At 39.5% G+C, this 13,713-nt stretch overlaps 1 protein-coding gene across 4 annotated transcripts in view; it reads left to right on the forward strand.

Moving 5' to 3' along the window:
* Positions 1 to 2,293: 2,293 nt before the first annotated feature.
* The window catches only part of OCLN (occludin), a 72,173-nt gene continuing 60,753 nt past the window's right edge, over positions 2,294 to 13,713 (forward strand). The window contains exon 1 of one of the 4 annotated variants that reach the window (XM_074207348.1): positions 2,294 to 2,387. The gene's annotated coding sequence lies outside the window, so the exon portion shown is untranslated. Of the gene's footprint in view, positions 2,388 to 2,520; positions 2,639 to 3,043; positions 3,360 to 13,713 lie in introns of those variants that run through there. The other 3 variants (XM_074207350.1, XM_074207349.1, XM_074207351.1) reach the window with 3 other exon arrangements.

Consider the following 13,713-nt stretch of genomic DNA (forward strand, 5'->3'; position numbering starts at 1 on the left):
AATGTGTTATGAGAGAAGAATCAGATCCAAAAGGAAGAAAGAAAACATTAGATAACAAAATTACATAATACATAGGACAATTTTAAAAATTGAAGATAAACTTTGGTCATTTAAACTACACAGTTCCTTCTCTGGAAATGGCATTCTCTATCACAAATCCCCTAAAATTGTACCTGTTATTTTACAGATGAGGACCCTGAGCTCCAGAAAAATTAAATGACTTCCAAGGTCCCATAGATAGTAAGTTGCAGAGGGAAGTTCTGTTACTTCAAGTTTCTCCACTCCATATTTTAACAAGCACAAGGCAGGACAGAGTTAATTGGGTTCAGGGTAGGGTAAGGAAAGGTTGAAAAAAAACATTTGAAAGACTGCAGGAAGGAATCATTAGACTGCAGAGTGTATGAATGGTGAATAAGTGAAATATTGTTGGAAGAGTAGGTTGGAGTCAGATTGTAAAGGGACTTCCAAGCCAGAATAAGGGATGAGTAATGGGAAGCCTTTGAAGAATTTTGAGCCAAGAAAATATCAAAAACAGACCTCCAATTATGAATATAAATTTGACCGGAGAGTGAAGGATTGAGTAGAAAGTTGAGGAACGAAATCAGTATCCTAAACTGGAAAGAAAACTATAGTGAAAAGATCTCCGGATTTAGGATCTAAAAGACCTGGTTATTAATTCTTGCTCCCTTTTTTTTAATTATAAAGTTTTTATTTATTTTGAATTTTACAATTTTTCCCCTAATCTTACTTCCCTCCCCCACCCCCCCCACAGAAGGCTGCCAGTCTTTATATTGTTTCCATGGTACACATTGATCCAAATTGAATGTGATGAGAGAGAAATTATATCCTTAAGGAAGAAACAAAGTGTAAGGGATAACAAGATCAGACAATAAGATATCAGGTTTTTTTTTTTTCTAAATTAAAGGTGATAGTTTGGTCTCTGTTGAAACTCCACAGTTCTTTCTCTGGATACAGATGGCATTCTCCATTGCAGACAGCCCCAAATTGTCCCTGATTGTTGCACTGATGGAATGAGCCAGTCCATCAAGGTTGATCATCACCCCCATGTTGCTGTTAGGGTGTACAGTGTTTTTCTGGTTCTGCTCATCTCACTCCGGGCTCCCTTTTTTAATACCTGTGTGGTACAGGACAAGTCACTCTAGGACTGTTTTTTTCACCTATAAAATGAGTTGATTGGTCACTAGATTGTTTTCAAGGTCCCTTCCGTTTCTAAATCCTATACTTTATTAGATCAGAAGGCTATCAGAATAATTTAGAAAAAAGCTATATAAAGAGAGCCCTGAACCGGAGTGCAAGTAAAGAGGGGACAGATGGAAAGGAGACTGTTGAAGTAGAAATCTACAATTCCTGGGCAAGTCATTGATGGGGAAGAAAATCAACCTAGGAAGAGATGTGGTGCCATCAACAAAAACTGAGGAGATGGAAGGAGGTCCTCCTGTAGTTCTTAGTTCCCGCTTGTATTAGCTATAGTCAACTACCGTACCTTTTATTTTCTGGATCCTATCATCTGAAGACAAATTTAACCGTTTTTATTTCCTAGTTTCCGAGTATTCATCACTCTTCACCTCCAACTCCATAGAAAGTAATATCAAACACTACAGAATTGCAGGCTTAGAAAAGAGAGCTTGAGAAACATGAGTTCAATGCCCTCGGTTTACAGATTATTAAATTGAGTCACAAATCAATGAAGTGACTTTCCTCAAACCGTACAGTAAGTGGAAGAAAAGCGGAACCTCACACCACGGCGTTCAAGTCCCTCTTTATGAAACTAATCATTTCCCTTCAAGGTTCTTCTACCGTAGGTGCGTCACCTTCACACAGTTAGTTGGCCCCAGGTTCAGCGGTTCTCTCTTGGCCAGTTCTTTGTCCACCTTTGGGGGGAAGCTCTGGGAGAGCAGCCCCATGGCTACCGAGGCGCACACCAAACATGACTGGGTGGAGTCGGGAGGCTCATTCTCTTCTAGGAAAACTAGCGCCCACACAGCCCCAGCCCCGAACCAGACCCCTACAAGATTTCGCCTAAGGTGCAGAGCTTGCAGTGCAGACCCAACCTCTTCAAAGCTCGCAAAACCTGGGGGTATTCGTTCCGGCCCGGGAACCCGAACTCTGTCTCTTTAAGCTCCGCACCGCTGATGTGCAGAGAGAGCTACCTGTTTGTCTCCGCCCGTCTCCGCCCGCCGCCTCCTCCTTCTCCTCCTGCCCCCCTCCCTCGAGTTTCAGGTGAATGGGTCACTGGAGGCGGCGGTGCCACACCTGCTCCTTCCCGCCCCCTCCCCTTCCCTTTTCCTTCCCTTCCTTCTTCCCCTTGCCATTAGCCGCGGAGGTCCCCGGGGCTTCGCGCGCGATTGGAGAAGATTGGGGCACAGGTGGGAATTGCGCCGTGGAGGGAAGGGGCTGGCTGGGTGACAGCCCAGGGGAACCCCAGTTTAGCCTCGGTGCTGCGCATGCCCGGGGGCTGGGTGTTGAGGAGGGGGGAGAAGGAGGTGGTGGCTGTTGCCTAGCCCATTCTCTTGCCGCCTGCTCGGAACCAAGATTTAAGGAGAGCCCGAGTCAGGTGCGCGGAGGGCCGGGGAGCTCGCTCTCCTGCTGCGCCCCTAGTGCGCCAGGCGCGGGGAGGGTGAGTAAGGGGTGAGGAGGGGTCTTCCGCGCGCCTCTCACTCTCGGAGGCTTGGGCGGCGGAAAGAAGGAGGGGGGTCTCGGTCCTGGACTAAGGACTCGGCGGAGGAGCCGGTCTTAAGTCGGTGCCTGGGGTGGGGGGGAATTGGAAAGGAGAGAGGCGGGGATGGCTGGAGAGTTGGGGGGCCTCCCCCTTGGAAGGTAGTTGTGTGTGTGTGTGTGTGTGTGTGTGTGTGTGTGTGTGTGTGTGTGTGTTCGTGTAGTGCTGTGTGTTTGTGTGTGTGTGTGTGCGTGCGTTCGTGTTCCCTCTCTTTAGCTGAAATATTTAAAGCCACTCCCAGTTTTTCAGCGAAAACTTCGCTTTTCTTGGGTTATTGTTGTGGTTTTCTTGCTACAAATAAGTCTTGTTTGGGAGACTTCCCAGGAAGAGGAAACCCGAGCTGTGCTCGCTCGGGGCCGCCGTGCCAAGGCTCTATATATGCTCCACGGGGAGCGGTGTAGAACTTAGGGGGACCAGGGCTGAGTTGGGGCGCGTCCCGATCGCTCTGTCCAGACTTATTGTTAGCACCAAACCTGTGGCTTTCCAGAAGCAGAAATGAGGTCCCGGACCGGTTTGGTGTGGTTTTTGTTTGGAGGGAGTGCAATGCCGGGGTTCTCAGCCGGAGTAGTGGAGGTGGTGGCGCGCCCGATATAGCTAGACCTGGAGAAGCTCGGCTCCCCAGGTCAGTCCCGCAGAAGCTTTGAATCAGAATATTGACTAGGAGGTCACGTTTGGGATCCTTGCAGTTCCTTGCTCTGAAGCCCATCGTGCTTACAGTTTAGTTTTAATTTGTGTGAAAGATTTAATTTGTGTTTATTTACAGTTATATAGTTAATTGATCACTTGCGTATAGATACAATGTCTTCCACGCCTGACTCGTAGTAAAAACCTAATAAATACCGGATTGCTTGGGGAGAGTAGAGGGAACATATGTGGTTGTGATCTGGGTATCTTTCCTCTGCCATTTTTTTACCAAGATGATTTTTAGATTAGACGCTCACGCTTTCTTTTATCTTATTTGTACAATTTCTCATTACCGAGATAGAACTTTTAAAAGAAATGGAAGAATTGTATTGGAAACGTCCATATTTTGATCATTAATCAGCTTTCACAGGGAGATTGGTTAAATTTACTGAGAAGAGCTTTTTATGTCATTCTAGGTCTGGGCCCTGAACCAACCATCAGACATATTGTCTGTTTCCGAGGAGGTTTAGAGAAATGGGTTGAGGGGTTACTCACTACTCAAAATGGCCTCTTCATTCATGTAGTAATCCTTCTATTCTCAACTAAATGGTCTAATTTATGTCCATACATAACTGATCCTTGAAGGCAGAAAAGAAATTTTCTTGTCTAATGTAGATTCACCCATTAAAGCATGATGATTGAAATTATGGGAAACATCAAGTACTTTTGATTTAAGGTGATGGGGGACCTCCAGTCTTCTAACATTGTGTTAACTGTGTTAGGCACTGTGCAAAATTCTAGGGAATCAAAGAAAAGCACTGAAAGAAATAAATGGGTATTATTATTATTATTATTATCTTAGGTAAGGCACTAGCTGTGGTAGAATCAGGAACTGTTGCCAAACAGTTTAGGGCTTCTAAATTTCTTAAGATTGGATAATAGTTTATCTCCACCAGAAATCTGTACCTCTGAGATACTCAAGTGTGATGCAGAGACGATTTTTCTAAACCAAAATCAAACTGACATAGAAATTCCAGTGTTGGTAGAAAGTTGGACCCCCTAATGTAGCTGTTTAAAGCTTGAATGTTAATAACGAGTTATAATCTGTGTTAATTTTTTCAGCAAATTCACATGTATTTTTCTTTTCTTTTTTTTTTTAATTTAGAGGCTAGGCCAATATTCAGTATTGGTATATATATATATATATATATATGAATACATAAGCCATAATGGTATATGGTGTTTTCACTATAATTTTCCACAGAAGATTTGAATCACCATGACTTTAGATCAACCAGAGCCCCATGCAAATGACCCTAATGGAGAAATTAAGGCTGATGACTTTTGCACAGTCCCTCCTCCCCCACTTAAATTTAATTCATTTGCATGTCATGGCTTCATCTCCCTGGTGTTTGGGGTCTCCAGAACAAAGGAAAAACAACAGTAAAAAGCACTAGACACAAAACCCCCCAAAACGTAAGTATTTAAAAGACTGTGGCCGTAGTTTGAGACAGAAGCAAGCAACCATTCACTGATCACTCTACAAGGGAGTTTAGGGATAGAAAGAAAGCCAAAAAGTCTTTGCTCTCTAGGAGCTCACTGTCCTTACTGGGAAGACAAATGCAAATGACTTTACTTAGAAGAGATAGCTCAATCAGTCCATAGGATATAAAAGATTACCTCTGTGGGTAAGGTTGCTTGAGGGCAACAGAAAAACCCTTCCACAAAAGAGGACAATTTTATTAAGAGGTGGATAACCTAGAGATCGAGGTGAATAGGGAGAGCATTCCAGGCGTGGAATGTATTGTGTGCAAAGGTAGAAATGGGAGCTAGGTGTGTCCTGCTCCAGGACTGCTAGGCAGCCATTGTGACTGAGATTGTAGAAAGTTAGAGAAGAGGCCAAGTATGAAGAGCTTTAAATGCCTGAGGACTTTGTGTTTGATTCTAGAAATAATGGGGAGCTACTGGAGTTTACTGGGTGTCAGAGACCTACACTTTAGGAAAGTCATTTTGGCAACTAAAAAAATGAATTGGATTGAGGAGAGAAGGAAATCAGGGATATAGCAATGGCAAGGCAATTACTCTAGTCTAGATAGGTGATGAGGGCCTGAAGTAGGAGGGTGGAAACTAAGGGTATGAAGACTGAAACAAAATTGGTCAGTCAATTGGATATGTGTGTGAGAAGCTGAGAATCATAAGGTTTTGAACTTAGAGGGCTAAAGGAAGGCCGAAGATCTGAAGTGATCCATAGGTTAAAGCAGTTGGAAAAAATACTCATTTCAGACAGGAATTATTTTCCTTAAGTGAACAAACAAACCAGATTAAATGAATGCTTATGTCAGCTTTTTGAATCTATATTAAATATATTAAATTCAGACAGTAAAGAAACAGTGTTAAGTGACTTGCTCAGGATCACACAGCTAGTAAGTGTCTGAACTTGGATTCTCCTGATTCCAGGCCAGTGTTCTACATCCCTTGAGTCACTTAGCTGCCTCAGGGCAGAGAATAGAGCATTAGCCCTGGAGTAAGGAGGATCTGAGTTCAAATTCAGCCCCAGATACTTGATACTTTCTGGCTGTGTGACTATGGGCAAGTCTCTTAACCCTGATTGCCTCAAAACCAAGGTCATCTCAGTTCTGATTCATATCTGGCTACTGGACCCAGATGACTTCGGAGGATAAGAGTAAAGCTGGTGACTTAGCACAGTATCCAGTCACTCAAATCCAATTCACTTGCTTGTCATGGCATCCCCTCCCTGATGTCATAGTCTCCTTGGAGAATAAAGGACAAACAATAACAAAATTCATCTCACTCTTTTACTCTGACTATTTAAAAATAATTTTTCCCAATTATCTGAAAAGATAGTTTTCTACATTCATCCTTTTGCAAACTTTTGAGTACCACATTTTTCTATCACCATCCCTTATCTCCCTCCTCACCATGATAGCTAACCAACTTATTTAGATTTTATATATACTATTGTGTTTAATATATCATTTTAGTCATGTAAAAGAGGAAATAGAACTAAGGGGAAAAAAATCATGAGAAAGAAAGAAAAAACAAAAATTAAAAGTGAACATGGTATACTTTGCTCTACATTCAGACTTTGGATATGGACAGTATTTTTCATAACAGCTCTCTCAGGATTGTCCCTATTCACTGATGAGAGGAGCTTCATCCATCATAGTTGATCATCTCACAGTGTTGTTCTTTTTTATTTTTTTATTTTTTAGGTTTTTGCAAGGCAATGGGGTTAAGTAGCTTGCCCAAGGCTATACAGGTAATTATTAAGTGTCTGAGATTGGATTTGAACCTAGGTACTCCTGACTCCAGGGCAGGTGCTTTATCCACTGTGCCACCTAGCTGCCCCCATCATAGTGTTGTTCTTAATGTATTTAATGTTATATGTTTTTCCAGGTTCTGCTTACTTCACTCAGCATCAGTTCTTGCAAATCTTTTCCAGGTTTTTCTAAAGTTGATTTTTCCAGGCTTTTTTCTAAAACTGTTCATAATTTCTTACAGAACATCTTTATCACATTATTTTTCATAACTTACTCAGCTATTCCCCAACTAATGTGCATCCCCTTAATTTCCAATTCTTTGCCACTATTAAAAGAACTATAAACATTTTTGTACACGTGGATCTTTCTCCCTTTTTTTTTTATTTTGTTTATCTCTTTGGGATATAGACCTTGTAGTGGTGTTGCTAGGTCAAAGGGTATGCACAGTTTTATTGCCCTTTGGGCATAGTTCCAAATTGCTCTTCAAGTTGAATCAGTTCACAACTCCAAGAATGCATTAGTCCTGACTTCTTTTTGAATCTTGACTCCATCATCTAAGGTTTTCCCTATCTCTTTTAACTTTTGTATCATCTATAAACTTGGTGTGTTTATTTATCAAATTGTATTCAAGTCTTTGATAAAAATATTAATATCACAGAGCCAAGTACTATTACTTGATAGTCCACTGAAGATGTAACATCAAATTCAATTACTACTCCTTGAATCTAGCTCTTCAGTCAGTTTCATCTAATTGTACTCCTGTTTAGTCTGTATCTCTTCATTTTCCCACAAGAATAGTGTGATGTAGTTTATCAAACACTTTGGTGAATTCTAGGTAAATTCTATCAGAAGTATTCCCAGATCTACCAGTTTAGCAACTGTCCAAAAATGTTGGTCTAGCATGACCCATTCTGAACAGAACAGCAAAGGCCATTAATGATCACTACTTTTTCTAGATGGTTTCTAGCCAATTTTTTAGTAATATGGTTCTACAGTTTTTCTAGGAATTAAAATCAAATTCATTAGGCTTGAGTTTTAAGATTCCATTCTGATTTTTTTTGTTAAACTAGGATAACATTTGTACCTCTCTGTAATGCTTCTTCTTTTCTCTCTCTCTCTCTTCTTTTTTTTTTTTTTTTTTTTTGGTTTTTGCAAGGCAAATGGAGTTAAGTGGCTTTCCCAAGGCCTCACAGCTAGGTAATTATTGTGTCTGAGTTCGGATTTGAACTCAGGTACTCCTGACTCCAGACCAGTGCTCTATCCACTGCTTCACCTAGCTGCCCCTCTTCTTTTCTCTTGAGTTTTCAAATATCACTGGTATGATTCAGCCATGACATAGACCAGTTGTTTCAGAACCAAGTTCATCTGGACCAGGTGACTTGAAATCATAAAGAGCAGTCAGATACTTTTTTCTACTCTTTTTCATCAGCTATCAAAGAGATCTTTCTAAAGTTCAGGTTTGACCAAATCAGTCCCCTTCCCAATTCAATAAACTCCTTTTACTCACTTTATTTCCAGGATCAACTCCCATCTTCCCCCTGTTCCCTCCCCCCCCCAAAAAAACTTTTAACACTCTTTTATCATCTAGACCCTTTTTACCTTTCCAGGCTTCTTCCTCCTTGTACTGTTTGATCACAGTAACACTAATCTCCTTTGCTATTCCTCAATTAAGACATAACAACTTTCAATTGATTCAGTTTTCTTTATTTTTTAAAAAAATTTTTACTGGGGGTGGGGGGAATTAAATAGAATAAAATACCCAAGAAAGATGACCATTTTAAATAGATTTTTTTTTTAATCCTTCAGGACAAAAATTGCATTTCCACCTATCATACTAATAAAGTGTAATATTGTTGACTTCTCTCCATCTGTACCCATTCAAGTATTTAGAATGCCCATGTTTACACAGTAGCTCAAATGTTAAACTGCCAGTGTACTAAGTCTTGTGTAAAGATTTGAGTTTTTTGGGGTTTTTTTTTAAAAGTGCTCTAGGGGCAGCTATAAAAAAAGTGCTCTAGGGGCGGCTAGGTGGTGCAGTGGATAGAGCACCGGCCCTGGAGTCAGTCAGGAGTACCTGGGTTCAAATCCAGTCTCAGACACTTAATAATTACCTAGCTGTGTGGCCTTGGTCAAGCCACTTAACCCCATTGCCTTGCAAAAAAACTAAAAAAAAAAACAAAAAAAAGTTCTCTCTCTTTTGGTGCATTTGGTCAACCTCGTTGTTGATCCAGGAGGTGGAGTAGCTCTCTGTACCCTGTTTCTCTACCTGACAGGCAACGAGGTGGTGCCATAATGTATAGAATGCCAGGCCTGGAGTCAGGAAGACCTGAGTTCAAATTTTGTCTTAGATACTAACTATATGATCCTGGGTAACTTGTGTAACCTTGTTTGCCTCAGTCTGGAGAATGAGACGTACAACAAAATGGCAAACCACTCCAGAATCTTTGCTAAGACCCAAATGGAATCACAGAGTCGGAGACAACTGAACAGCAACAATAGAACCACCTGAGTATTCACCATGCTTGCCTCTTCCTCCTGGCATGTTCTCTGAAGTCTGGTGCAACTTAGTTATGATAGGATCGCAGATGTTTTCTAATTCTATCTTTTTTTTTCCTTTTATAAACTTTTGTTTTCCAATTAGATGTAAGGATAATTTTCAACATATATCTTTTGATAAGAACTTTGAGTTCTGCATTTTTCTACCTCCTTTACACCCCTCCCCTTGACAGAGAGCAGTCTGATAGAGGTTATATATGTACAACTATGTTAAACATATTTCCATATTAGTCATGTTGTGAAAAAAAAGAAAAAAGAGGAAAAACTTTAAAACTAATTTTTTAAACTAATTTTTAAAAGTGAAAATAGTATGCTTTTGTCTTTATTCCAACACCATATTCTTTCTCCAAATGTGGTTTGTATTTTCCATTACAAGTCTTTTAGAATTGTCTTTGATCATTGTATTGTTGCGAAGACTAAGTCTATCACAGTTGATCATCACACAATATTGATATTCATATGTACAATGTTTTCTTGGTTCTGTTCACTTCACTCATCATCAGTTCAGGTAAATCTTTCCAGGTTTTTCTGAAATCCACCTGCTCATGATTTGGCAAGTTTCAAATTCTTCTCAGCAGTCAGATTCTTATTGAACCAGTTGATTATTTCATTACATTTGTCACTATTCTTCTGTTTATCTTCTTGATATCTTAGAATTTCTCATCTTCCACCGTATATTTTTAAATTAAAATTTTTATCTTTTCCAATTATATGCAAAAATAGTTTTCAGCATTCATCTTTTTGTAAACTTTGGAGTTCCATATTTTTCTACCATCCTTCCTTCCCTCACCCCCTCCTCATAACAGCAGGCAATCTAGTCTTCATATTGAAAGCATAAGCTTACCACCTTACTATTTAGAAAACTTGGTTGGCTTTCTATTATTTCCCAGATCAAAGAAAACAAAAATCCCTTATTTTCATTTTTTAAACCTCTTTCCCTTGTTTCTCTACTTCTCATCTTTACCTTTATATTGCTCAATTTTCTTGACCATATATGTTCAGTCTTATTTGCTCAGGTGACAATCTTTGTCACTGATGATAAATGCTTTCATCAATAACTGATGCATGGAGACTAACATTTGCATCACTGTCAAAGATTATTTAAATCTGATAAACACCCTTGGGGGCAGGGAAATTCCTATGATCTCAGACTCACCTAGTAGGTTGTATCCTTTGCCATTGTTCTTTCTGAGTAAGCACACAGGCTGGTGTAAAAGTCTGTTTAGGATTGGTGACAGGGATATACTGTAATTAGATTAAACTAGCTCTCATGCCAATTATTAAAGCAACAAGTGCTACAAATTAACTCATTGTTTTATTAATTGCTTGGACTTAAGAAAGTCATCAAGGAAATGTTACTATGCAGATCAAACTTAAAAAATATGTTGTGAGTATGTTCTTTTTCCCTCCTCCCCACAATGAGTTAGTTATTAATCATTTACCAGTATATCCCTGGGTGGTGGGATTCAGTTTCTGCCAGCAGTTTCAAAACCAAGAAGAGTGACATCCAACTACAAGCAGTCTTGGACTGCTGTCCTGTAAACAATAGTCTTATCAGAATGGACATTTGAGTTTAGCTCTTTGCCATTGAAAATGTTAAGTAGAAATTTCTGAATCCTGGGTATGTGAGAGGAACCACCCACTAAGGTGAAATCATGGCTCTATAACTTAATTTACCTTGGCATCCCCAGATCATTTTCCAGCCTACCAAGGAAAGTTTCAACTCCTGGAAATGGGTATAAGCAAAGAAGTTGATACCTTCATAGAGGGAGTCAGTTTCAATATTAGTCTTGTTAAGGGAAGAAAGGGTACATATAATTTTCAAGTTTTCATTATCCTCTTGCTCTCATTAATTTCCCTCTTAATACTGACTGGCATTTGAACTTATAAATAAAATGGTTGACCCTTTGGTCATCAAAAGTCTCAGTACCCAAATGGGTGTTCTCAACTGTGAACTTAACCTCAAAGATTTTATCTTCATTTGTAGTTACAGAGGCATTGAAAGTGTCATCTCACAAGTCAAAGATCATAATGTTCCTCTCAGTTCTAACCTTTTCGGTCATGACATTGCTTTAGCAGCACCAGTTAGCTCCTTGAAGAGTGATGTAGAAAACCTGAAGACTAGTAATTCAACCATCTTTGGTGTACAGACATTGGAATAAATGAAGAAGGTTGATATTGTGACCAATTTATTTATATTCATTCCCCATTCTCATAATTAAGTTTAAAAAATTTTTCTCTTTCAAGTTCTTCCTCCTAATACTGGCTCTTCTTTCCCCAGTTCCCCACCTTTGTTCTTTTTACACCTTTTCCATTAGAAGAGCTTCTTTATTTTCATGTCAAACTCTCTTCTCTTTTTTTTTTTTTGGCAAGGCAATGGGGTTAAGTGGCTTGCCCAAGGCCACACAGCTAGGTAATTATTAAGTGTCTGAGGCCAGATTTGAACTCAGGTACTCCTGACTCCAGGGCTGGTGCTCTATTCACTGTGCCACCTAGCCACCCCACTCTCTTCTCTTTTGCTACTCAAATCTTCCTACCTTAAGTCCATATATTTTCCTATCTTTTGAACATTTCCACTTACTGTCACTTAAACTGAATATCCAAAATTAAAATTCATTCCCTCCAACAAACTAATTTTTTTTTCTATTTACTTGGATTCTGTCATTGATACTACCGTTCTCCCAGTCACTTGTACTGAAAACCTCATTGTCATTTTTAATTTAAACTTTTAATTCTATGTACCTAGGTAGCTAGGTACCAAATCCTAGCAATTTTAGTTTGTTTTTTCCCAAAAAAGTTTTTGCAGCCACCCCTTTCCATTGCTAGTACTTTGTTCTCCGAACCTTGGACCTTGAGGCACTTCAGTTTGATTAATGCAAAAACCTCTTGACCTTGAATCTAGGCTCTTTTGATCCTCTTTTTTTAATCTTTTTTTTTCCAATTACATGTAAAGACAGTTTTCAACATTGATCCATTTCCATGTTTATTTGTTCCACATTTTTCTACCACCCTCCCTTCCCTTCTCCCTCTCCATGGAGGCAAACAATCTGGTAAAGGTTGTACATGTACAGTTGTGTTTAATGTATTTCCATATTGGTTCTGTTTTGAAAAGGAATTAGAACTAAAGGGAAATAAAACCATGAGTAAGAAAGAAAAAAACATAAAAGAAGTTTTGAAAAGTGAACATAAAATGCTACGTTCTATATTCAGATGCGGTAGTTTTTTCTCTTTTTAAAACAATGGGGTTAAGTGCCTTGCCCCAGGTCACACAGCTAGGAGTATCTGAGGTTGAATTTGAACTCAGGTCCTCCTGATTCCAGGGCCAGTGTTCTATCCACTGTGCCACTTAGCTGCCCCCCGCTGCCCCCCCCCCCCGTGACATTTTCTATAGCAGGTTCCTCTGGCTTAACCTTAAATCACTGAACTACTGAGAGAAAGCTTCATCCATCATGACTGATCATCTCCCAATGTTATTGTTAATGTGTACATGGTTCTTCTGATTTTGCTCCCTTCACTCAGCCTCAGTTCATGCAAGTCTTTCCAGGCTTTCCCTAAAGTCTGGCTGCTCATTATTTCTTTCAGGACAATAGTTCTCCATAACATTCATAAACTATAACTTGTTCAGATATTCCTCAGTTCATGAATATCTCCTCAACTTTCAATTTTTGCCTCTTCAAAAATAGCTCTTATGAATATTTTTGAACTTATGTTGATCCTCATTTCAATGCTTTTATCATACATGTGACACTAATCTTCCTTAATCACTACTTATGTTCTTTCCTTGCTCAAAAACCTTTCATGTTCTTTATTTCCTATTGCATCATATTTGATTTCCTTTAGATCTCTCCTCTCTGTCCAACCTTACTTCCTGTTATTCCCAATATGTACCCTTGCAATTATGCTTCTTGCTCCTGTTGCCTGAATGTTTTCTCTCTCTCTGTGGTTTCACTAAATCTTCTCCAAATTTTTAGATTGAGCCACTGTTCTATTTCCTTTATGAAGCCTTCCCTGTTGACCTTAAACTTCATTTACCTGGACTTGTGATCTCCCATAACCCTTAGAATCTTTATCACATCTTTTAAATTCTTAATTATTTACTGCTTTCTGGTTTTCCTAACAGTTCTTATTGAGTACTGAGTCATCCTCTGAGTGGTTTGGGTTAATTGACTGGACTGCAATTGTTTCTGGTTCTAGCTTACCCAGACTTAAAATTCTTCAAGAAGAGACCATTTTTTCTGGGATGTTGTAGAAAGGATTCACAAACTATATGTTCTTCGTGCCCCTTTTCCACTCTGACATTCTATACTCCTTGTATTACTTGATCCTCTTTCACATATGAGTTAGTTTTGTCTTTATAACTGGAAGTGCCTTGAGGGCTAGGACCCCAACAGACCCTATCACGTTGCTAAGGGCATAATCAGGTCATTCAATACATTAATGAAAATTTAAAATTCATTTTATTATGTTTGTGTGTGCTCCTCTACGTGTGTACTCTCTTCTCACATGTTCTCTCTT

This window comes from Macrotis lagotis, chromosome X (genome assembly GCF_037893015.1).
Source record: "Macrotis lagotis isolate mMagLag1 chromosome X, bilby.v1.9.chrom.fasta, whole genome shotgun sequence".
NCBI classification, from domain to species: Eukaryota; Metazoa; Chordata; class Mammalia; order Peramelemorphia; family Peramelidae; genus Macrotis; species Macrotis lagotis.